Source organism: Neovison vison, chromosome 1, assembly GCF_020171115.1.
Source record: "Neovison vison isolate M4711 chromosome 1, ASM_NN_V1, whole genome shotgun sequence".
In the NCBI taxonomy this organism is placed as follows: domain Eukaryota; kingdom Metazoa; phylum Chordata; class Mammalia; order Carnivora; family Mustelidae; genus Neogale; species Neogale vison.
The window spans coordinates 87980408-88003696 of record NC_058091.1 but is presented as its reverse complement, the minus strand read 5'-3'; the positions used below and the strand labels follow the sequence as shown (position 1 = coordinate 88003696).

General features: G+C 45.5%; 2 long non-coding RNA genes across 4 annotated transcripts; both read left to right on the top strand.

The window, feature by feature from the left end:
* The first annotated feature begins 1211 nt into the window (after window positions 1–1211).
* Window positions 1212–12241, top strand: LOC122899480. Of its 3 annotated transcripts, XR_006383122.1 has the most exons (4): window positions 3944–4009; window positions 5279–5375; window positions 6345–6441; window positions 11613–12241. It is a non-coding gene; the product is annotated as an uncharacterized LOC122899480 (long non-coding RNA). The 3 variants fall into 3 exon arrangements; XR_006383121.1 differs by lacking the exons at window positions 3944–4009; window positions 5279–5375 and adding an exon at window positions 1212–1365; XR_006383123.1 differs by lacking the exons at window positions 3944–4009; window positions 5279–5375 and adding an exon at window positions 5668–5789.
* Window positions 12242–17471: 5230 nt separating this feature from the next.
* LOC122907853 lies at window positions 17472–20186 on the top strand. The gene is made up of 3 exons (XR_006384769.1): window positions 17472–17547; window positions 19635–19704; window positions 20074–20186. It is a non-coding gene; the product is annotated as an uncharacterized LOC122907853 (long non-coding RNA).
* Window positions 20187–23289: the final 3103 nt, after the last annotated feature.

Sequence of the window (23289 nt, the reverse complement as noted above, 5' to 3'; positions counted from 1 at the left end):
ACAACACACTCATGTCACATTTATGGCTCTGAAGTGCTTTTAGGAACTGAGGACAAGAGACTAAATATGACAGAAGAAGGTCCCACTGCTCTTACAGCTCAGGAAATTTCATGGATTTGGGGAGCTGTGATCCACAACTACAGATGAAGCCCAATTATATGTGAGAGATATATTTTAATTATCTGAATGACCAAACACATATTTCTTATAATTCACAATATCACACAATCTAGTGATGTTGCCATTGGTGCCACTGCCCTTGGACACTTGAAGCCACCACATTCTTGGCACCATGCTATTCCCGGATTCTCAGTGCTTAAATTTCTTATGTGTCAGTCATCTCCAACTGGCCTTACACCTTGCATCACACCCTTAGGATCCTGAATCCTAGGAAGAATCTTGCATTTGCCCAAGCTTAGGTCAAGGCATATGCCTGGCACTTAGATGCAGGAGAAATGTTTGCCTCCATACTCAGTAGTAGAGGAAGTAGCACTCTGCACCTTAGTGAGACCTGTGAATTGAGGCATGTCCGCCAGGTGTAGAAGGTATTGGGTGCTGGAGAGCCGAAAGGTGACAAATATATCTGATCTGTTGTAGTTATTCCTAGTACCATCATGTTTGTGGTCTCCATCCTCTGCCTAGGCTGGGAGTTCAGGGAACTACACACCTTGCATCTAGGATGAGTACCCGAGGAACCACATTTTACAGGCATACCCTCTTTGAACCACTTGCCTCAGAATCCCCTGGGCTGGTAGTTAAAATGCAGATTGCTGAGCTTTCCCAGACCTACCAAATCGGAATCTCTGGGGGTGCAACTCAGGTATGTAAATTCTTGCAAACTTCCTGAGTCATTTAACCACGTGTCCATGTTTGAGAACCACAGTATGAAGCAAGAGTAAAGAAGGCAAGTCATCAGCAAAGTTTGAGCTCTATCTTGAAGAACAGGACAAATTTGGATGCACAGTGTCATTCCAGATGGGGGAATGGCAGAGGGGTTGCAGGATGTAGTGGTCAGTGGTCAAGGATGGGAAAATCCTGGTGACCTGAGGAAATGAGTGGAGCAGAGGTGGAACGTCAGATGGGTGGGTCCAAACTCGCTATGGTAGAGAATGGGGAGCTCTCCCGTGTTGACCAATGGGGTTGTGATGTAAGGGAAGCAGGAAGAAAGATGTCACAAGGGCAGTGATCACTCTTTTCTCTTCTGCATTTTCCTGAGCTGCTCCCTCTTCACACTTCCCTTCTTAATTGCAAAGTAATAGTCAAGCCTCTCACGGTGCTGAGAGGAAAACAGTCCTATGGGGGCAGCATCGTCCAGCATCTGGAAGAACCCTGGGATGCACAGGACCCAGTGGATCCTGGGACCAGGTTAGGATGGAGGGGACAGGGCTATGGGGGTGGCCATGGCTGCTGCTTTTCTGGGCCTCAGGTAAGGAGATGCAGAGGGAGGGATGCAGATGGTTGAAGGGTTACCTGTGAAGAGGGGTTTCTCTCCCTTCTTCAGAAGGGACTGGATGGGATCAGGGTGTGTGCTAGACACAGGAAAGAGACATGAAAGTAATGGATACACTTGTCCCAGTAGGAACTGGGTGATGAAACAGAATATGGAGGTTCCTCTAGTGCACTGTAAAGTTGAGAAATTATGTGAAGTCATCCAAACAGCCTCTCATCACTATGCTGATTCCTGGAAGATGTAAATTGTAAGACAAAGTCTCTCCTTAAAAGAATTAGGCACTGAGGTAGAGGAGGCATGAATATAAAGGAAAGGTAAATTTAAAAGAGGGAAAGTCACGGCATGAAGAAAAAAATACAGTGGAAGTCTCTCTAGCAATGCCAGAGAGGCCATGTGGAAAAGAGGGGGAAGGTTCTGGAATCAGACAGAACAAGGTTCAAATCCCAAATTCAGATATGCTACTTCTACATTTGTGACCTTAGAAAGTCCTCCAACCTCTCTGAGCCTCAGTGTCCACATTTACAAATAGCACATATTCCGTATTTATTTGTACATAGGGGTTGTCCTAAGAGTTAAGTAGCAGACTGATGTAACATTCTTAGGTTCAGTATTTAGGGCACAGTAAGTGGCTTAATAAAAGTTTGGTGGATGATGATGGTGGTGGTGGTGCAAACAGGTACAGGGTGATGAGTGGTATTGAGGGTTGAAAGGTGAAAGAGATTAGTGCAGGTGGAGTTGTTCAGGTGGATTCTACTCTGGGACCAGAAGGGACAGATGTGGGTGGAGAGGAGTGGGGAGAGCATTCAGCTGGGGGATGGCAGGGGCTAGTATGAAGTACCGTGTACTGGAAAGCAAGGGACCTGTCTGGGGAAGCACGAGTAGAATAGAATGTGGGTTGTAAAACTAGTTCAGTTCTTTTTTACTTTTTTTTTTTATCATTTTATTAAAATTTTTCCATCTACAAAATATAGAAAGCATAGCCACCATAAACTTATTACCGAGATTCAGACATCCAACCATAATTGATATTTTGCCCTGTTTGCTCTCTATATATGTACATTGCTGATTTAAGTATATATATCATTATATATTATATGTATTTATATATATTTTTTATAAAATTGCTGAATCAGGGGCGCCTGGGTGGCTCAGTGGGTTAAAGCCTCTGCCTTCAGCTCAGGTCATGATCCCGGGGTCCTGGGATCGAGCCTCACATCCGGCTCTCTGCTCAGCAGGAACCTGCTTCCCCCTCTCTCTCTCTCTGCCTGCCTCTCTGCCTACTTGTGATCTCTGTCTGTCAAATAAAAAAAAAGAAATTGCTGTATCATTTCAAAATAATTTACAGAAATCCTACAAAACAGGAACCAACGAGTGTTGGCAAGAATGTGGAGAAAGGGGAACCCTCTTGCACTGTTGGTGGGAATGCAAGTTGATACAGCCACTGTGGAAACAGTGTGGAGATTCCTCAAGAAGTTAAAAATAGAGCTACCTATGACCCAGCAATTGCACTACTAGGTATTTATCCCAAGGATACAGATGTAGTGAAAAGAAGGGCCACATGCACCCCAATGATCATAGCAGCAATGTCCACAAAAGCCAAATTGTGGAAGGAGCTGAGACGCCCTTCAACAGAATGGGTAAAGAAGATGTGGTCCATATACACAATGGAATATTAGTCAGTCATCAGACAAGATGAATATCCACCCTTTGCATCAACATGGATGGAACTCGGGATTATGTTAAGTGAAGTAAGTGAAACAGAGAAAGACAATTATCTTATGGTTTCATTCATATGTGGAACATAAGCAATAGCATAGAGGACTGCAAGGGACAGGAGGGAAATCTGAAGCGAGGAGAAATCAGAGGGAGAAGAGCTCTAAGAAACTATGGACCGCTGGGAAACAATCTGGGGGTTTCAGAGGGGAAGAGGTAACAGGCTGACGAGTACTAAGGAGGACAGGTGCTACCACGAGCACTGAGTATTACACCTAACTAATAAATCATTGAACACCGCATCAAAGACTAATTATGTACTATACAGTGGCTAACTGAACATAATAAAAAAATAATTAAAAAATAAGAAATCCCAAATTACTCATAAATGTTTGTTGGAGCTCCTAATACTTTTGATCTATGACCTTGTATCTGCGCTGGGGTCTGCAGATGTAGGGATGGTGGAAGAAACATTTACTCAGTGAAGCACACCTATTTCTCATTCCAGGATTCCAAGCTGTAGGTGAAGGGGAGAGACAAAAGTGCCTGTTGGGAGGAAAGAACTGAACATCGTATTCTACTCCTCCAGCCTGAAGGCCTGGCAGCGAGAGAAGAGCCAGGGCCCCCCGGAGACACTGGTGCACATGAACACTAGGAGAAAAGACCTAAACTGGGCCCAGGCTGGAAGATACCTCTTGAAGCATTGTCCCAGGGAAGCTGTATGCAAGGGCACAATGACAGAGCTCTGAGGGAAGGACTTGGGGCTGTACCAGCGAGTAAATGACCTCTTACCTCAGAACCCCCAATTTGTCCTGTCCAAACAAATTCGGTTGATAGAGTGCAAAGGTGAGAAGCAATGAGACCCAGGACAGGGAAGGGGTTTTGTGGAGGATGACCTCAACCACAGGCTGGGGCCCCATTTACCGGGAGGGCTGCTTTGGAGAGATGGAGTAGAGTAATGGGAAAAGCTCCAGACCCCAAATCAGTGCACCTGGGTCTTCCACACTCACATTTTGTGAGTTGGAGAAAGATGATAGCAGCTTCATATTCCTTTTCTCTGGTAATTGGAGAAAACTCTAGGCTAATGTGGCTAAAGAAACTGAGTCTAGTACAGACTGCTCCTGCCCAAAGGAAATATTAGTCTCACAGGCAAGACAAAACATAATCTTCTGGAAAGGGTACCTGCAGTAATGAATTCATTACAGTTTGTACTGAATTCAGTCGGACTGATTTTTAGTTAGGTTAAAACAAATGAACAGAGGTTTCTTTCTAGGGTGGTCTTGGCCTCCCCAGAGATAAATGGACGTTCCCTCAGGACATTGGGGGGAGTTCTTCTTTATTCTTCTTGACTTTTTCTTCAGTGATCCAGGTGGAGAAGGGTATGGCAGTTGATGACCACAGAAAGAAACTTAATATATAGTGAGGGGGTGGAGATACATAGAGGTGATGGATGTTGTCCACCCAACCCACAGTAGGAAGGAAGACCTGAAATGAGAATTTTGGAGTATAGAAGATGGACTGGGGCCGGGTGGGGGAGGGGAGGCGGGCAGGAGGGAGATTCCCTGCCTCATGCGCAAGCTCCAGGTCAGGTTGGAGGCAAGAGCAGAAGGACCCTTGTGGCAGGTGAGTGGTTCACTTGACTGCGATGGGCTGGGAAGACATGGGTGCTAAGAACTAAAAGATTAGACCAGACTCACTGGACGAGACTCCAGAGGCTGAGGCCAGCTGGATGTCACAGAGATATATAAGAATGGAGTCAGGAAACATAGGTTCCAGTGCTTGTTTTGTCGGCTGTGTGACCTTCGGCACTCCCTGTCACCTTGTTCCTTGGGGGATTGGACTGAGTGGTATTGAATACTCCTTCTACCTTTGACCTTTCATGACCCTGTGAATGTTTTTCAAACAGAGTATAGTCCCTAGCAAGGATTTTGGGAGAGGGCTGCTCAGCATGTAGAAGAAGAAAGAGGTCACTTTCCGGTTCAGAGTAGGTTAGCCAGGTTGTGCAGACAGGCTGGCAAGCTCAGGGATGCTGAGCCATCTTCAGCAAGTGTTTCCTGGGATTACAGTAGTAGTCTGTGTCAGTCAAGGCTCAGAAGGGCTTTTTATCTCTTCCAGAAAATGGCACTGGCCAAAAGAACCAACCAAGGCAATCTGGATCCAATGTTAGTTGTGTCCAGGCAAGGGTTGTTCCATGAAGGCCAAAGAAAAGAGGGTAAGGGCTTAGCTGAGGCCCTCAGCTCAGGGCCCACCTGTGAACTCCAGGGAGCAAGGCCGACCACATGGAAGACTTTCTTCTGCTCCAGATGGGCCAAGGGAGTCCTGAATCCTAGCAGACAGAATGACCTTCGCTTTTGTTTCTATCCTGAAGCCCCAGTGCAAGGGCTGAGTGTTCCTACTTCAAGGCAGCAAAAGTCCTATCCACCAACCACAGAAGAAAGGAGCTGGGAACATGCAGGTGTATCATACCCCTGACAATGGGGCACCGCTTAGAAAATGGGATGGAAAATGGAAATGGAAATTTAGGAAAATGGAATCTGAGTATCAGCAGCCTCTTCCTCAGAGTTGAAGGAATGGGATCAACAGAAGTCCATCCCTACCCAGAACTGTTGGGGAGTGAGAGTCACGGGTGGGTGTCGGAGAGCACCACCTGGAAGGGGAGAAATGTTGAAATGCACAAGGGGGATGGCATTCCATGCCAGGAGCAAGTGGTGGGAATGCATGCACAGAGTGGGCCAGCTACAGTGGTGGATAGCTGGGCTGAGTGTCAGGGAGAGGGTAAGGATAACGCACGGCCATACATTCAGATTGGGGAGACACCGGAAGGCCATGCGGTCATGCGCACTTTGTCCTGTAGGCAATGGGGAGCACGAAGGGCTTTCCTTAGACCCCCTGAGGGGAAGAGTGAGAGTCTTGGTTCAGTCACCCAGCAACTGTGCAGGAGGTTTGGAGAAAGGAGGTGTTAGGGGCAGGAGACCAGATAGATTCCTCTGGGGTGAATGCCAAGGTTAAGGATCCTGGAAAAGTAGAGGCCCTGTCTTCAAAAGGTGCAAAGCCCTGCTTGGCTGCTCTCATAGCTGGGAGCAGGCTGAGCTTCAGAGCAGAACATCCAGCAGATCTCCACCCTTTTGGATTCTGGGGGTGAGGGTCAAACCTAGGACTCCAGTGCTTGCTCTTCCCACAGGCCCGCTGCTGCTGGTGATTGTTCTGATACACGGATCCATCCTGAACAAGACCATTCTTGGTCTTGTTTATCTCTCTCCATAAAGCCTGGGGCTCAGGTGAGTGGGGGCCAGGGACAGGCTTGGGTGGAAAGGAATGAGTGGACACAAGGTGGTACCTGCAGATGTGGGTTTAGAGGAATCAGCTCCCAGGGGTTCCCCAGAGCCTGTTTCTGTCTTTCCTCACTTCTGTGCTCAGAAGTCTTTGGAGAGGAGGCCCACCCCTGGGAATGATGTGAAGGGGGCTGGGTTGGCTCCTTGGAATGCATGGGAGGGGCAGGATGAGGATTTTCGTTACTGGGAACCCAGTCTTTTCTTTAGAGGAGGGAGGAAGACGCAGGCCTGGGCTGGCTTGGATGCGTCATTTTCAAATATCGTTTATTTTTCTTTTCTTTTTTTTTAAACATTCTTTTTAAAATTTATTTTCTTATTTTTTTAAGATTTTATTATTTATTTATTTATTTGACAGAGAGAGAGAAAGACCACATGTACGCAGAGAGGCAGGCGGGGGGCGGGAGTGGGGGAAGCAAGCTCCCCCCTGAGCAGAGAGCCCGATGCGGGGCTCGATCCTAGGACCCTGGCATCATGACCTGAGCCGAAGGCAGAGGCTTTAACCCACTGAGTCACCCAGGCGCCCCAATATTGTTCATTTCTGTCACTCCTCAGGTAAGGCAGGCTCCTGAGGTGTCCCCAAGGCACAGCACACCCTGGGAAGCAGACTTAACTTTCCAGGAGCAGATGGGCATGCCTTCTTCCACTAACAAATACCACATTCCACTCTGTTCAGTGATAAATAAGAGGTTTCCTGAACTTCTTTGTGAGGTCTCTTATCCAGAGGGAGAAGAGCAATAACGGGAGGGGGCAGTGTAGAGGGCTGGCTGCAAAAAAACCCACAGGGAGTCATCAGGGCCAAGGGAACGGCAATCGATTTCTGTGCTGGGAGTCAATATTGGGACTCACAAAGTGTAGTTCAGATGAACCTTACGTTTGTTCTCTTATTGCCATCTAGACTCGCTCTGCTGGGGATCTTGCTGGCCCCCAGGTAAAACGTGCAGGAAGACCCATCACACTTCAGGTCATTTTTTGAAAAACAATCTTTATTTTTGAGAGCAGTTTCAGGTACACAGCAAAACTGAGAAGACAGTATAGAGTTCCCCTATTCCAGCTGTCCCACCACGTGCACGGTCTCTCCCTCTATGGACAGTTCTTAGCCTGCAGTCAGACACCAGTCTGCGGCGTCTCTCAAGTGCCAAAGACATTTAAGCTCTCCAAGTTGTGACCTTGAACCCCTTTCCCTGGTCTTGAGGTAAAGAGGAGACATCCACTCTCCTCTACCTGCAGGGTCATAATATATCCAAAATGTCTTGGTGTGGGTGAGGTTTGGATACCTTTTTGCATGGGTTGCATGCTGGTGTCCCCCCTCACTCTGGAATATGGCATCTATTTTCTTGGGACTTGTGTTAGTTGCAGATAGCTAAATCCAATATGCCTATTTTATGTAGGAAGGGATTTTTCAAAAACCAGAATAGTAAGCCACTGGGAATGACTCTCACAGCTACCCTGCAGGGCGGGGATGCTAAGGGAGCCACTGCTCTTGTCACAGTCAGGACCCTGAAGAGTCAGAAAACTTCCCGTCAGGACGCAGTCAGCCTAGCTTCTGGTTCCAGCTTCATCCCACCTCAGCCACAATTCGCGGCCGCAAAAATGGTTGCCTTTCTTCCAAACTTAAGTCTTGCACATATGCATTTGATTGGTGGGGTCTAAATTATATCTGGAACCCCGGCTGTCAGAAAGTCTGAGAAAAGATTGTGCAGACCTTTTATTGTGCAGAAAGGTCCATGGGAAGAAGGGAGGAATGGTCCACAGCCTCTGTCCCCAAAAATCTCAGCCAAAACTGAGATGAAAACAGTTCAAATTTGAAAAGTCTTTTTTTTTTTTGTCAGCGAAAGACAATTACAAACATATATTCTTTGTTGTGTTATGACAAATACACCCTTTTTAAATTATAAATTTATGTTATAATAAAAGTTCCTGTTTACCAAAAACAATATTTTAGACATTATTATGTGTTGCATATTGCATAAGAAGATACAAACACAGAGAAGTCCTATTTTTTCCTATTCCAAAATCTATGGTACTTTTCTCAAACATCTCTGTGTGTTTAAGAAAATGACTCCTATTTCTCTGTTTCAGTCTACTCCTGGGATACCCACATGATCATCAATTCCTCAGTGACATTTGGAAAATTCAGGTTCCATGGCAGTCACGTTCGTGAAAATAGTTCCAGTTTAGCATTTGTTTACAACAAACTTTTCAAAACCTCGTAAAATCAGAACTGATTACATTTGAAACCAAGGGCAGGTCTTTTGGGGCTGATCTTTGAGGACCAGGCTTCTCTGTGGGGTGCAAAGAGAAGTCACCATTTCCTTCCACCTCCTCTGCATGGTTGTGTAGAGAATGTCACCTTTGCAGGACTAGGCTAGTCTATTGAGCAAATCTGAGCAAGTGTCCTTGCCCATCTCCGGAAGCCAGGCTCCCAGACCAGTCCTTCCTTCTTAAATATTCCCATTCCTACACACTGTGTGGTTTTGGGATAAACCAGTTCCTGTCCCAAGCTGGACCTATAAACTCTCATCTAATGTGAGGAAGTAACATCCACCTACAGGATGGGGGAGAAAGCCAATTGCAAACAGAATGCAAACATGCTTTGTTTTTGCGGGGGGTTTTTTTGTTTTTTGTTTTTTTTAATTTAAGATCTTTAAGTGCTCACAACTGAGTTGTCCTACTCCTTATCCCTTGGCACAGTCACCTGTGGAAATACTTTACCATTCACTTAGTTTAATGGATTTTTATTTTTCTCATCTTCACCTATCCATTATGATCCCTTCCCACAGGCATCCTCTTAATATATTTAATGTATACCCTTTCAATCTACTGTCCATATGTTTATTTTTTTTAAGATTTTTAAAATTTATTTGACACAAAGAGAGATCACAAGTAAGTAGAGCAGCAGGCAGAGATAGAGGGGGAAGCAGGCTCCCCGCTGAGCAGAGAGCCCGATATGGGGCTGGATCCTAGGATCCTGGGATCATGACCTGAGCCGAAGGCAGAGGTTTAACCCACTGAACCACCCAGGCACCTCTGTCCATATATTTATTTTTATCTGTGTAGATCATTGACAACATGTAGAATTGATTTTATGTGCCTTGTTTCATACGCATTTCATTTTATTGTATAAAAAATGTGCACTTGGGTGGAAAACTGCATTGTCTACAGCACATTCTTCCTTGTGTTCTCTGATTCTGGGGGAGGTATTTTATAGTTTTGCAAGTTGCAGGTAAGTGGTAGACATGCAGATCCTGTCCTGTCTTCCTTCCCCTGCAGTGGGGGAAAATAAATCCCAGACTGGTTTGTTTTCCTATGCAATTTGTTTCAACATTCCTTTTTCCTCCATATAAATGTATGTTTCTTGACTTCCTTTTCTAACCGGTCTTAATGTTTGCCTGGTTTATTCACTGAGTATGAGTTAAAAAGAATCTTTAATTTTTCAACTGTATGGAAGTTGCAATTTAACCTTTTTTTTTGAAAACTGTAACTGTTTATAAATTTCATTCAATCCTTCTATTTTGCTTGAGACTGTCTTTGTTGCTCAATGTAGATTTAAATCTTCGATTTGTTTGCCTGCTGTGTATGATTCCATGTAAGTGTTGAATTTTACTTTTCTGTTCCCCTTGTGATGGACACCTAACCTGCTTCAGCAGCTGACTATAATAATAAACAAACAAGCAAAATCCAGAAAAATGAAAAGCAGCCTGAAGTAAACATCCTCATCATCTTCCTGGAGGACCCATGTAAGATTTTTTTCTAGATCACATACCCAGGAGGCATAACACAAATAAAGCAAAGGTTCAGAAACACATCCATATATGTATTCACCCGATTATCACACAGTGCCCCTGGAATTTAGTGGGGAAGGTTGGTCTTCCTAACAGATGTTGATGGTCTTTTGGATAGTCGCCTAGGGGGAAGAAAGGCTTTTACCCTTCTCTTACACCATACACACAATGAGCTAAAATGGATCATAGACCTAAATATGAAAGGTATAAACAATAAATCTTCTAGAAGAAAACAGAAAATATGACCTTGGAGTAGGCAAATGTTTCCTCAACAGGACACAAAAACCAGTAACCACAATAGAGTATACAGTGAGGAGTTGGGCACTAAGTATAGGACAGTCACACATTTATTCCACATGGTAGTTCCAGAACTTTCTCACAATCTCACCGATACTGAATCTTATCCAACTTCCTAGCCTCTGCCAGTCTGCCCAGTAAAAAAGGGGCAGCTCAGCATTTCATAGGAGTGTTTCTCTGAGAACAAGCAAGATCAAACATCTATCTGTGGGCTTTTAGGCATTTGGATTTTTATTGCGGTGGATCTCCTGCTTCTGATCATTCTGCTACTGGACATCCTTTCTTCTGCCTGCGGATTCTCAGTAACTCCTTGGTTCCTTTAGGTATTCATCCACGGTCAGTTTTAGACACTGCAAATATCTCCCCTCTGTCTCTCATCTGTTACTCGGCAAGCACCTGTGAGGCCAGGCCTCAGTAATTTGGTGCAGAAGACACAAGGAGCCATTTTTAGATTTAGACAGTCTGTTACTTACACAGGTAGTAAAAGGAAGATCAGCCGAATGTTCCAGCTTCCTGGAATATGGGTCCTCGTCCCATATTCAAGACAAGACAGTCCGAGAACTGCAGCCAGCCATGTGATATCCCACAGCTGAGGAGCCTGTTGGCGATGGCCACTTTCAGTGGTCTTACATAGTGTGTTCTGAGGGGGACAGCAGAAAGACTCGTACCTCAACATAACATGGGGGGTGACGAGTGATGAGAAGCTGTCTTCCAGGAGGGGATCCGAGGGAGAGTGGCAGGTGTTTGCTGCCACTGTCTCTCATTCCAGGAAGAGCCAAGAGCATCTGTCTGACTCAGAGTCGCTGCAGTTCAGACCTTCACTGTGTGGCTCTGGTGGCTGCAGGCAGGAGGGCCAGTGTCCGCGTGGAGCTCTTCTCCGGTGTTGCTTTTGTCCACGATAGCCTTTGTTTGAAAAATAAATGTTTGTGCTGTGTGCTGATACCATTATAACCACATTCCGTTTGGGCCACATCTTACCACCCATGTCAACATGACTTTTCTCTTCCACAGTTCCTAAGTATTACTTTACTTTTCCAGGTGTTTTTGACTAGGTAAACGGTTTCATTGTTCATTATAGAAACCTCCTAGAAGATCCATCGACTCTCCAATGGAAAGCATCACGAGATAGTCTGTGCCCTAAGAACCTTTGAATCCCTGCCTCAAAATCCTCGCCTTGTTGTTCCTGCCAGTCCTGGACCGATGTGCAGCAATCCTTCCCCACTCCTGATTCAGCCCCTTCCATGCCAACACTTGCCTTCAACCAAACTTCTCAATAAACTCGGACCTTGCCTTCCTCTAGGACACTGCCACAGCTCTGCCGAGGCCGTGTCCTCCCTGTTCGCCACGAGCAATAAACTCAGCTTTCTCTTTTCCGCAGATTTTTGTGGGACGAAAGCATTTGGCAAGGTAATTAATTAATCCGTTTTTCCCATTATGTGTTAGGTTTCGGGATCTTACTTAAGATCCCAATCTGAAGCACAGTCATATTTTGAATATTGTCTTTTAGACAATGCACCGAGATCTTTCTCATATGTAATCTTCAACTGGCTTTATAGTTTCGACATTCACAGACACCATGCAACAAAGAAATCTGCCCCTTTGGAGGGAGAGGCTGGATATTGCTAAAGTTGACCTCACTCACTTCAAGTTGTGCCAATACTCTAGCCACTAACCACACATGGCTTTTTACATTTAAGTTAATTAAAATTCAATGAAAAATCAAAATTCGGTTCTTCAATGGCACCTGCTACATGTCAGATGCTCAGTGACCTTACGTGACTAGTGGCTGCTGTGCCCTGCAAGAAGACAGGGGACCTCTCCGCCACAGCAGGAAATTCTGTCGCACAGTCTGCTTTCAAGCTTTCTCTTTCAACAGAATTGGTTGGCCAACAAAGCTTTCAGTTCCTTGTTATAAATTTAACTTCTTATTAATACAGATTAAAACTTTTTATAGCATGTGGTACTTTTACAGCTGGGTAGTTTAATTTAGAGTTTCCGTTCGATGAAAGCAGACTTCTCTTAAAAAAGAATTATACTTCTGATTTTTTTTATTTTTCATTTTCAAAGAAAGGGCTCATATGAATTTGGTGCCTAAATCCTTGCATCCATTTCCTCCCAAGTCTCTTCCAATGCTTCCTTGTCCATGGGTCTGTGAGAGCGAGGGCAGCCTATTTGGAGGGATGATGGGGACACAGCCAGGGTGGGTCAAGGCTGCTTAGCAGTGGACAAACTGCTAGGGAGTGTTGGGGGACAGGGTTCCAATGCCCAGCTCAACTGTGCAATCTCCATGAGACCTTGGACAAGTCACTTGTCCATTGTTTTGTAGCTCAGCCTCCATGATTAGAAGCTGGAGATGAGCTCTGTGGTCCCTTCCTTGTCAGATCAAGGAGAATGCCTGGAAGATGTTGCAAGATTGAACAAGGCAGGGCTCACAGAGAGAAAAGGCTGCCTGGCCTTCAGGGGGCTCACAGTCTGTCTGGAGAGGCACAAAGAGTGTCCACAGTATGGTAGCATTAGAACACTACACAGGATAAGGTACCATTGTAAGCAGCCATTGCATACAGTTCTCTGTTCCAGCCCCTTGCAAGAGAACCCCCTTATGGCCCGACATCTTGAAGCTAGTTGGGGAGCAGCCCTGAGAGATTCAGCATGGTTTGAGGCATGACCAGCATTGCAGTTAGGACTGGGGCCCTGGGGAGACCAGACACGCTGGGGGCCAGAGAAAGGGGTGGGCACAGGCTATGGGGTCTTAATGCAGGCTGAGGCCTCTACAGAGCCTAGAAATACAATTAATGCAAGGTAGCTGTGCCCTCGTTTTAGTTCTGTGGTGGTTTTGGGAGGAAGACTGTAGAAGTAAAGTGCCATTCTCATCAGATCATGTCAGGGGTACATACAATCCACATGAGTATCGTGGTTACTCTTAAACTTGGTCATGGAGCTGAGGTGGTGCTTGCTAGGTCTGTCCACTCTGAAGTTACTCTTTCCCTCTTTCCACGCCACTCTATTTGGAAGAAGACACCACAGACAGATCACACTTAAGGGGTGAAGGTTATGTGTCCCCCCTTGAGGGCAGAGGATACATATAAATTATTTGGAGTTCTGTACAGATTTGTCTGTTCTCCCCTACTTACCTATAAATTTACTCCACCATTTACTTATATCAGCATGGAATCACGGATAGTTAATACATCACCACTTTGTTTCTCTCTTTTTTTTTAATTAATTAATTTTCAGCATAACAGTATTTATTATTTTTTCACCACACCCAGTGCTCCATGCAATCCGTGCCCTCTATAATACCCACCACCTGGTACCCCAACCTCCCACCCCCCCACCACTTCAAACCCTTCAGATTGTTTTTCAGAGTCCATAGTCTCTCATGATTCACCTCCCCTTCCAATTTACCCCAACTCCCTTCTCCTCTCTAACACCCCTTGTTTCTCAGTTTGTTCCAATATTGGATGTCTTTTCCCTCTTTACATTTTACACACACATTGTTAAAATGAGAGACTTTTTCATCTTTCACCCACTCGAGGATTCTTCCAACCAATGTTGATGGAACCCTTTCAGGGAATGAGAAGAATGAAAATTGAAGACGTGGAGTTAGTGCTGAGCTCTCCTCCCTGCTTCCTGTGCCCAACGGACCCATCCTTTTTGCCTTCCCCTCTGATACTCCCTGCTCAGCACCTCTTCACCATCTTCACAGTGCCTGGAATTGAAATTCGGTCCCCATTCAAAAACCTCCCAGGGTGAAAACACATCACTGACCCACCATGCCTGGGAGTACAGACCCTGAGCTGCCCTGGGGACCAGAGAGACCCCACAGCCCCCCAACCACACACAGGTAGTGCATGGAGAGACAGAATAGAAGAATGGTGGGGTGCTTATGTGGTTCAGTTGGTTGAGCATCCCACTCTTGATTTCTGTTCAGGTCACGATCTCAGGGTTGTAAGATAGAGTCCTAAGTCAGGCTCCCCACTAACTGTGGAGCTTGCTTAAGATTCTCTCCCTCCCTCTTCTCCTCCTCCCTGCCCTGCTTCACTTGTGTATGTGCTCTATCTCTATCTCTTAAAAAAAAAAAAAGAATAGAGGAATGGCCTCTTCTTTTACCATAGATCTCTTCTTGGGCATTCTTAGAAGTTTTTGTAGCAATGGTGGAAGAGAGTGAAATGGGAAGAAGTTGGGCAAAAATGAGTGCCTGAGGCAGGACTGAGGTCTTCAGGCCCAGAAACAGACCCTGATGGTGGTGGACCCCCATCTAGGCCTCTCTGCTCCTTCCTCCCCACTGCCCACAGAGCCTCCCTGTCAGGCTACTTCCTTCCGCAATCAAGGTGTTGGCCTTTCTTAATTTTTCTAGTTTCGAAATGCTGGGAAGCTGCAGTAGAATCAGGCTCACCTTCTGCTTCCATCTCCCCAGAGGTCTCCCCTTCTCACCTCCACTGTCAGAAACAGGTTGGGAGTAACATCTTTGGGGAGCCCTATGCTTGATCCTGCCACCTGTCCTGCTGGTGCTCCTGGCCTCAGGTGAAGTGGAGGGGTGGGGAAGGGAGGAGGGTGGTTCTGTGACCAGAAGGCTGGCTTTGGGGACTATGCTGTGGGTGTGTGCTTCCTTTCCTATTACTCCAGCCCTGGGAGAGGGGTAGCTGGAGACAGTTAGGGCCCTGACTTGAGGGCTTGTTATCCAGGTTCCTGGGGAAATAGAGTTGTGCCTGTGGAACTTTATGAGTTGGTGGGATAGGCACTCTCCATGAAATGCCAGCACCCTCTCAAGGGAGAGCCATATGAGGAAAACCCAGGGTCAGCAGACATCTGTAAATGAGTATGCCAGGTTAGTCACAGTTCCAAGCCCCACATGGCAGCTCAGAACTCTCAGCACACAATCTGGGGTGGGCTAGATGCTGACTTTTTCATCACCATGATTTAGCCAAGGGAGGAGGACTCAGTGCCCCCTAATGGTGTGGAAGTTACAACTCTTGCAGCAACTTGGTCACTATTCTCAGAATTATCAGCTTGGTGGTATCTCCAGCTGAGCTTCCTTCTTGAGGAAATACTCCCGTCCCTTCCAGGTCTGGGAAGAACTGTTGCTTGTCCCCTTCATGTGCTACAATCACCTCAGATCCCACCAGATCTTCTGCTCTGATCCAAGGGGATTGAGGGCCCTGTCTCCAGGGAAGAGCTCTTCCCTCATGCTAATAGTCCCAGCCCCAACTGGTGGAAAGATCTGCCCAAGGCTCACTAGACAGAAACCCAGAGTGTCTCTCTATGTTTCTTTTTTTCTTACACACATACAGCGATAGCAGTGGTATGTGGATCTTAGGCACAGATCACCCCTGTTCTAACAGACCCTGAAGTACTATCTCCATGTCCCCTACTTTCTCTCACAGCTTTGGGGCCAGACTCCATTCTGTCTTTGGGGCCTGTGGACAGTTGTGGTCTACTTTCTTTATGCTTTAGCCCCAAACACTTCTCCTGTGTGGACACCCACTTGGCTTCTACCAAGTACATTTAGGTCTGGGGTCTCAGTGAGGTATTTGAAGAGTGACTGGGCAGCTTGGGTCACCTCAGATTTGGGGAAGGGAGCACCAAGGAGGCCTATGTCTGTGGTTTGAGCTCCTGGGTTCTGGATCTTGGGCTGGTGGGAAGCTACCTTCAGGGCTTGCTAGAATTGAGACCCTGGGAGATAAACATGCAGCATCTGACCTGAACATGAAGATAGTCATGGGTGTGCTGGGTGCCCCAGGAGACAAGCCTGTCCTGGAAGACCCTGCATCAGTGTGTCCCAGGCCTGCCCCTTGCTTCCCATTAGCTTAGGGTGAAACTCCTCCCCTTTGGGCTAAGTGCCAAACTAGACTTCAGCTGATTATAAAGATCCCAAGCATCAGTTACCCTGGCCTGAGGGATCCTAAGGAGTTGGCTCTGTCCCCTTTCTACTTCCTTTCAAGGTTCTTAGAGGCAAATCTCATTCTCTATTCTAGTTCCCTAGGTAGTCACTGTCTTCTTTTTGTCCTCCTTAGTTCTGATAACTTCTCTTGAGGGGACCTCTGGCTCTCCCTCTCTCAATGGCTCTGAGCTCAAGTAGGTCAGGTGGTCATCAGAAGGGAGAGTCCTAGGAAGGGACAGCCAGATAGCTCATGCGGCCTCCACGTTAGGAAGAAGGGACTGAAGGATTATTTCCAAATGGTTGAAGTATAGGGTATTATAGAGGCATCTCCAAGGCTCAGATTCAAAACTGGGGAGAGAGGAGTAAGGAGGAGGATAGAGGTCATTAACTCTAGAGGAACTGTATAAAAGTCAGTTAGACATGGGATTTCTGGAATGAAAGCAAATGGAACCAACATAATGTGGAAGCCAGAGGCTATATTGGTGTGAAAATGTGGGTGTGAGATCACAAATGGGCAGATGGTGGCTGGAGACATAACAAAAAACAGGTGAGAGGAAACTTTTGATTTCTGCTCTTGACTCTTGGAGTTGTGAGCTTTGAGACCATTATGACCTTCCCTTCATTGCAAAAATAGGCTCATCATCCTAGGTCACAGGTGCTCTAGTGGGCCATGCAGCCCAGAAAAAACCATGGGTGACTGAAGAAGATAGGTGGCCAACTGCCTATGGGCATTTGCTCCCTAACCCTTTCCTTCTCCCAAGTCCAAGGTGGGTTACAAACTGAAGAAGATCTCCCAAAGTGTTTAAAGGTGAAACCCTGGCCAGAGAATGAGAATGACAGCAATGTGGGCACACAAGGGGTACTCTTATGCTCTAAGTACCACTTTTAAAGTTCATGAGATAAAAGGATCTAGCCTTTCTTTCTTCCCTTATCACTAGACTGGGAATATGATTACCCTAGGGGTATCTGAATTCAGAAGCCAAAATAACTTGGTGCCTTAAGAGAACTACTACCTTAAAAGAGTAACAACATACCAAACAAAAGAAACCATCTGAAGAAGAACTATGGGGACTGAAAGCACAAAAATTACAGGTAAATATTGCCAGTATGGCTAAGAGGTAAGGGTATATTCATAAACTAATGATTCAAAAGCAAGAACCATTAAAACTGCTAAATTAAAATAATACTTGTGAAAAATATTATGGCTGAAATAAAGACCACAATATATGTGATATATAAAGAATAGACATGGTAGGGGCATGAGCTAGAAGAAAAGCTCAGGAATTCTCCCTTTAGAAAGTTCCTGTAAAGCATAGGAGATTAAAAAATCAAAGACAAGCAAAGAAACAGAAAAGTAGATGTACCAAGATAATGGTTACAAAAATCCCTGAGAAAGAAAAAAGATGGAAAGAAAAAAATTGAAGAAAAAATTAATATAAATCTCAAAATTATAGAAGAAGAAAAGATCTTGGATCATAAAGGTTCGTATATTGCCAAGAAGGGAAAATAGGAAACAAACACACATGCACACACATACAGCCCTAAACTCATCATATGAAGTGTAAGAATATCGAAGACAGAGAGTAAATTCTAAAGACTTTCAGATCACCTATAGAAGAACAAGAATTAGTTCTACACTAGAATTCTTTTTTTTTTAAAAGAATTTTTTATTTGACAGACAGAGATTACAAGTAGGCAGAGAGGCAGACAGGGGGTAGGAGGAAGCAGGCTCCCTGCTGAACAGAGAGCCTGATGCGGGGCTCAATCCCAGGACCCTGAGATCATGACCTGAGCTAAAGGCAGAGGTTTAATCCTCTGAGCCACCCAGGTGCCCCAGACCTACACTAGAATTCTTAAGAGGAGCACTGGATGCCAGAAGACAGTTGAGTATTATTAAAGGATTGAAAAAAAGAACTTCGTACCTAGAATTTTATATCCAGCCAAACTGTCATTCAAATACGTGATCATAATACTTTGGGACTTTGAAAGCCTCAGAAATTTTTCCACATGCAAAGATCCCCACTGAACATATACCTGGTGGAAATACTCAAAACAAATCCAGAAGATGCTGCAAGAGATGAGGAAATAGTGTGATCAAGCACCTTGGAGAGTATATATTTTTTCTTAAACAAACAAAAAGCAACAAGAGCCAACATTTAGAGAAAAAGAAAATATATCCATGACAACTGAAAAGTAATATTCCAGACAACATTAACACAGAGTGAGGAGAAGAGACCAGAAGACCATGAAAGAATGGCAAGTTCTTGTCTCATGAGACAAAATATGTAGATAATGATAAATTTAAAGGAGCAACAGGAGTAAATCAATATCAATATGGCTCTTCAGTTAAGTAAATAGAATGTATATTCTTTAGAAAGACAATTATCATATGGTTTCACTCATATGTGGAACTTAAGAAACAGCACAAAGGATCATAGGGGAAGGGAGGAAAACTGAGTGGGAAGAAATCAGAGAGGGAGATGAACCGTGACAGACACTTGACTCTGGGAAACAAACTGAAGGATGAGGAAGGAGAGGTGGGTAGGGGAAGGTGGGTGGGGGGAAGGGGGTTAGTGGTGAGGGAGGAAGAGGACAACTGTCTAGTCAGTCAGATCAACCCAATCAATCCTGGTGAACAGCTGGGTGACAGGTGTTGCAGCCAGATCACCCTCACATTCTAGTTAAATTTTTTAAAAACTTGATAAACTTACTATTCAGGCAAACAGTATTCATACTTGTTAGTAATCTAGAAAATGTCCATTAAAACAACCATGAAATGCTACTTTACTTCTTTTCAACCAGCAAAATGCAGACACAGTAAAGTGCTCAGTGGGAATAGGAACACTGTGAGAGAATATACAGGCATATTAGTCCTCCTTCCCTGCAAAACCTTCCGGAATTCAGAGCCTAAAGCATCTCAGGGGCTATCCAAGATGTCACAGTTGAGGAAATGAGGCTCAGAGATCCATGTGGTCGGCCAAAACCTGTCACCCAGCCCTTAGGAGCACAGACAGGGCAAAAACCCAGGCTCTCTACTGATGGCTCCTGAGACCCCTCCCTATGGCCCTCTGTGTGGCCCCCATACTGGTCTGCCTAGCTCTGATTCTGGAGCCTTCTCTCTACCATTTTCCCCATGCTCCCATCACCTCAGCAAATCTGCTCTTCTTTTCTGGCCTCAGTAGTCTCTGATGATTCAGCCTGACCACCCTGCTGATGGTTCAGCCTGATGTCCCTGTCCTTTCTGACCTGGTAAGATTGTTTCTACTCCCCTGGCTCTATCCCTCCCACCCCACTTGAACTCTGATCCCTATCTCTATCCAGAGCCAAGTTTTTAGGGGAAAAAATGGGGTGCCTGGAAGTAGGCAAAAGGAAGGGAGGGGGATAGAGGGGGGAGATCAGTAACAGGGATAGGTAGGAAGAAGGGGCAGGGAAAGAAAGTGAGGAAAAGATTCACCTCAATTTAGAATTTCCTCCTCATCCTCCCTCCTCAGGGTGATAAGGATATTGTAGGGACAGCAGTGATGGAAGTTTCTGATTGTGTCAGAACAGCCTGGGCCCTAGGACTCTTGGCTGCATCCTCTGCAGATCCAAGATGCCCTATCTCCTGCCCCTGCCCAGCTATTGGGAGAATCTCCCCCTAACTACTCATGCCACAGTCCTGTGAAGAAAGCCTTCTTGAGAAATCCTCCATCTCCCATTCATCTGATTGAGCCTTCATCCCAGTACTGAGCGCTCTGAGACCCCTCCCCAGCCCCTGACTCCTCCAGGCTGATCACCCATGGAAGGTTTCTCTGCATCTGATCAACAACTCGGCTTCCTGGACCAGCCCCCAGGTAACACCTTCCCTCACCTCAGCCTGCTTCTTCTTTCGCTGGACTCCTGCCCTCTCTCACCGCCCCCCCTTCAGCTGGGCACCTGCCTCACTTCCTCACCTGTTCTCTGTTTCTCACCTCTGCACTACCTGAAAGTCCTCTGTATTTTTCCTTGGGCTCAAGTGCAACTGAAATGTGTAGGGGGAACTAAGCAAGATGGCACACGAATCTCACTAGCTTTCCTCTCCTCCTAGCTTGAATATGTTAAAAGCTAAAATACTCCAAAATAAATTGTTAAATTGCAAATAAGAAAAGTCGTAATCAGCAGATCAGAAACTGAGGAATTCCTAGAAGTTAAAAAAAAAATTCAGATGCAATTAACATGGCAAAAGCAGATGACTTGGCAGCCCAAAATATGAGCAGAAGACAATTATTCCAAAATGCTTTGTCTGCAAATAAGATGTGATAGCCAGGATCCATTATTCTGTTTGCTCTATACATGAGGAGATTCATAGCCTAAGAGAAAAATCACACTGAACCAACAGGATAATTGCTTGTGAGTGAAAGATAAATGTTTCAGGGAACAGAAGATATTACATCCACAAAACAAGAAAAGCCCAGAATCATATTCAGAACACCGACCATCTAGCAAGGCCAGGGCATTGAGCTCTCAGAATCTACGTCTACCATTGAACTCTCTTAAGGGAAATGCAGCCAACATAAAACATATTTGCCATAAATACAATGTTAGAGATAGGTTTTTGGTAAATGTCCCTTATTAAAGCCAGGACATTCTCTTCTACAGCGTTTTTTTTTTTTGTTTTTTTTTTTTTTTTTTTTTTTTTTGCTGAGAGTTTTTAATTATGAATTGGTCGTGGTTGTGGTGGGAGTAGTGCAAATTCTTTTTTCTGCATCTGTTTGAGATAATTCCATAATTGTCCTTTATTCTGGTGATGGGATGAATTAGGTTGACTGATTTTCAAATGTTGAACATAGGTAGCATTCCAGAGATAAACTCTATTTGGTCACACTGTTTTATGTTATTATATACATTGACGGTTTTGATTTGCTTTTGGTTTGTTAGAAATGTTTCTATCTATGTGCATAAAGCATGCACATCTGTACTTCTCTTTTCCTGTAATGTCCTTGTCAGGTTTTAGTGTCAAGGATATTCTGACCTTACAAATCAAGTTGGGATATATCTCCTCTTCTATCTTCAACGGTTTCCGTAACATCGGTGTTAATTCATTTTATGTATTTGGTACAGCTCACTGAAGAAGTTGAAGAAAATTGAATCTGGAGTTTTCTTTGTGGAAAGGGGAATTTTACTCTAAATTAGATCCTAGTTTTTGATGGGAAAATAAATGCAAAGAAAAATAATCTAGTGCTATGTTAAATCATCTTGTTCATAAAAGCCTGATGGATACACATTTTTTAGAGATCTTGATAAATCCTTCCAAATTTCTCTCAAGAAACAATGAATCCAGTTTATACTTCCTCTCTCAGTGGAATGAGAGTACTGGGTTTTATCGTCACAGCTATCACTGTGATTCCAGGAAATAAGTTCCTACAAGAGGTAAGTGGAACACCCCCCTCCCCGCTCCCATTCTTGAAGCCACTTAGGGTTGGGATGGAAGAAAGGAAGGAAGACACCATGCATTGGGAGGGCAAAGAGCCTTTGAACGCAGTCATCTGAACACTGGGAAGACCTATTAAACAGGAAGGGTGAATGAAGAAAGTGAAACAGGTCTTCTGGGAGCTGAGAGGTCTAAAGTGACATTCCTCTACCCCATATGCTTGGCACCTCACGTGGTGCGTAAGACTGTAGAGAGGAACGGATGAATGAATAGAGTAAGTTAAGAGACTGAAAGTTTGGAGTCAGCAGAGATCAAACTTCCTTGGTTTGGTGTTTGCGAGTTCAAGCTCAGTTGAAGACTTTTTACTTGTGAGTCCTGTCTAAGGAAAAGAAAGTTCCTGTCTAAGGAAAAGAAAGGCGCGTAGAGGGAAACACATAATCGTGTAGGTCCCCTCGCCCCCAGTGAGCAGATGACACAGCTCTTGGACGTCAGAATTCGATTTTTCTGATTCTTAGAGCACTTGACTGAGTGAAGGGTGGGGTCTTGGGCCAAATGCTGGGTTATTTTGGCTGCAGCCGGGCGGCTGTCTGGGCAAGATAGGGTTGAGTGAGAGGAAGTTGAGTGGGCATGCGCATGCGGCAGGGGGCCAGGTCGGGGGCCAGGGGAGGGGGGGCTGGGGGCGTGGCTTTTGGAGAAGCGGGGGAGGGGAGCCTGCAAGAGGGAAGCGGGGGGAGGGGCGGAGCTGGTGGGTGATTAGACTGGTTGGTAGGAGAATGCGAGAGAGGGCTAAAGATAAGGAGACAAGTGAGTACTCAAAAGGAAAGACAGCCCGTGTGTGTGTGTGTGTGTGTGTGTGTGTCCCCACGTGTCACAGCGCGAGACCAAACTATGCCCTGAGCCTTAACAATTTGCATCTTTTTTTCCGTCACTCTAACTGTAGCAGAAATAAGATCGCCTTTGAGCTCGGAAGGGGTTCTTTGCTAGTATGAGCGAGGGGGACTGTTCTCATCAGCCCGGAACTTGGCAGAAGAGGGCACCAGAAGGAGCGCATCATAGAGAGCTGAGTCAAATGAATGAATGGAGTTGACAAGAAAACTCATTGCGAATGTGTGTTGCTGAAAACCTAGGATCCGAGGTGCCCTGCTCCAGCCCGAGCCCCTGGGTCTCTGAGCCCAGGGAATCCCAGGGAGCCTGTAGTTGAGGGTCCAGAAAACACCCCAGTCCCCTACACGAATCCCCTGCTTCAAGATAGGAGGCACACCCACCGGGTAGTTTCCAGGAAAGGATTGGAAGTCTTCAAACCCTGAGAGCCCTTCCTGCGCTGCAGGGGCCCCAGACTGGGTGGAGCAGCCACACCTGCCTGAAGCTTCGGGGAAGAGGGCGTGAACAACAGCCAGCACCGCCCTCGGTATGCTCTGCGGGCCCTGCGGTCTGCCGATCTCTGT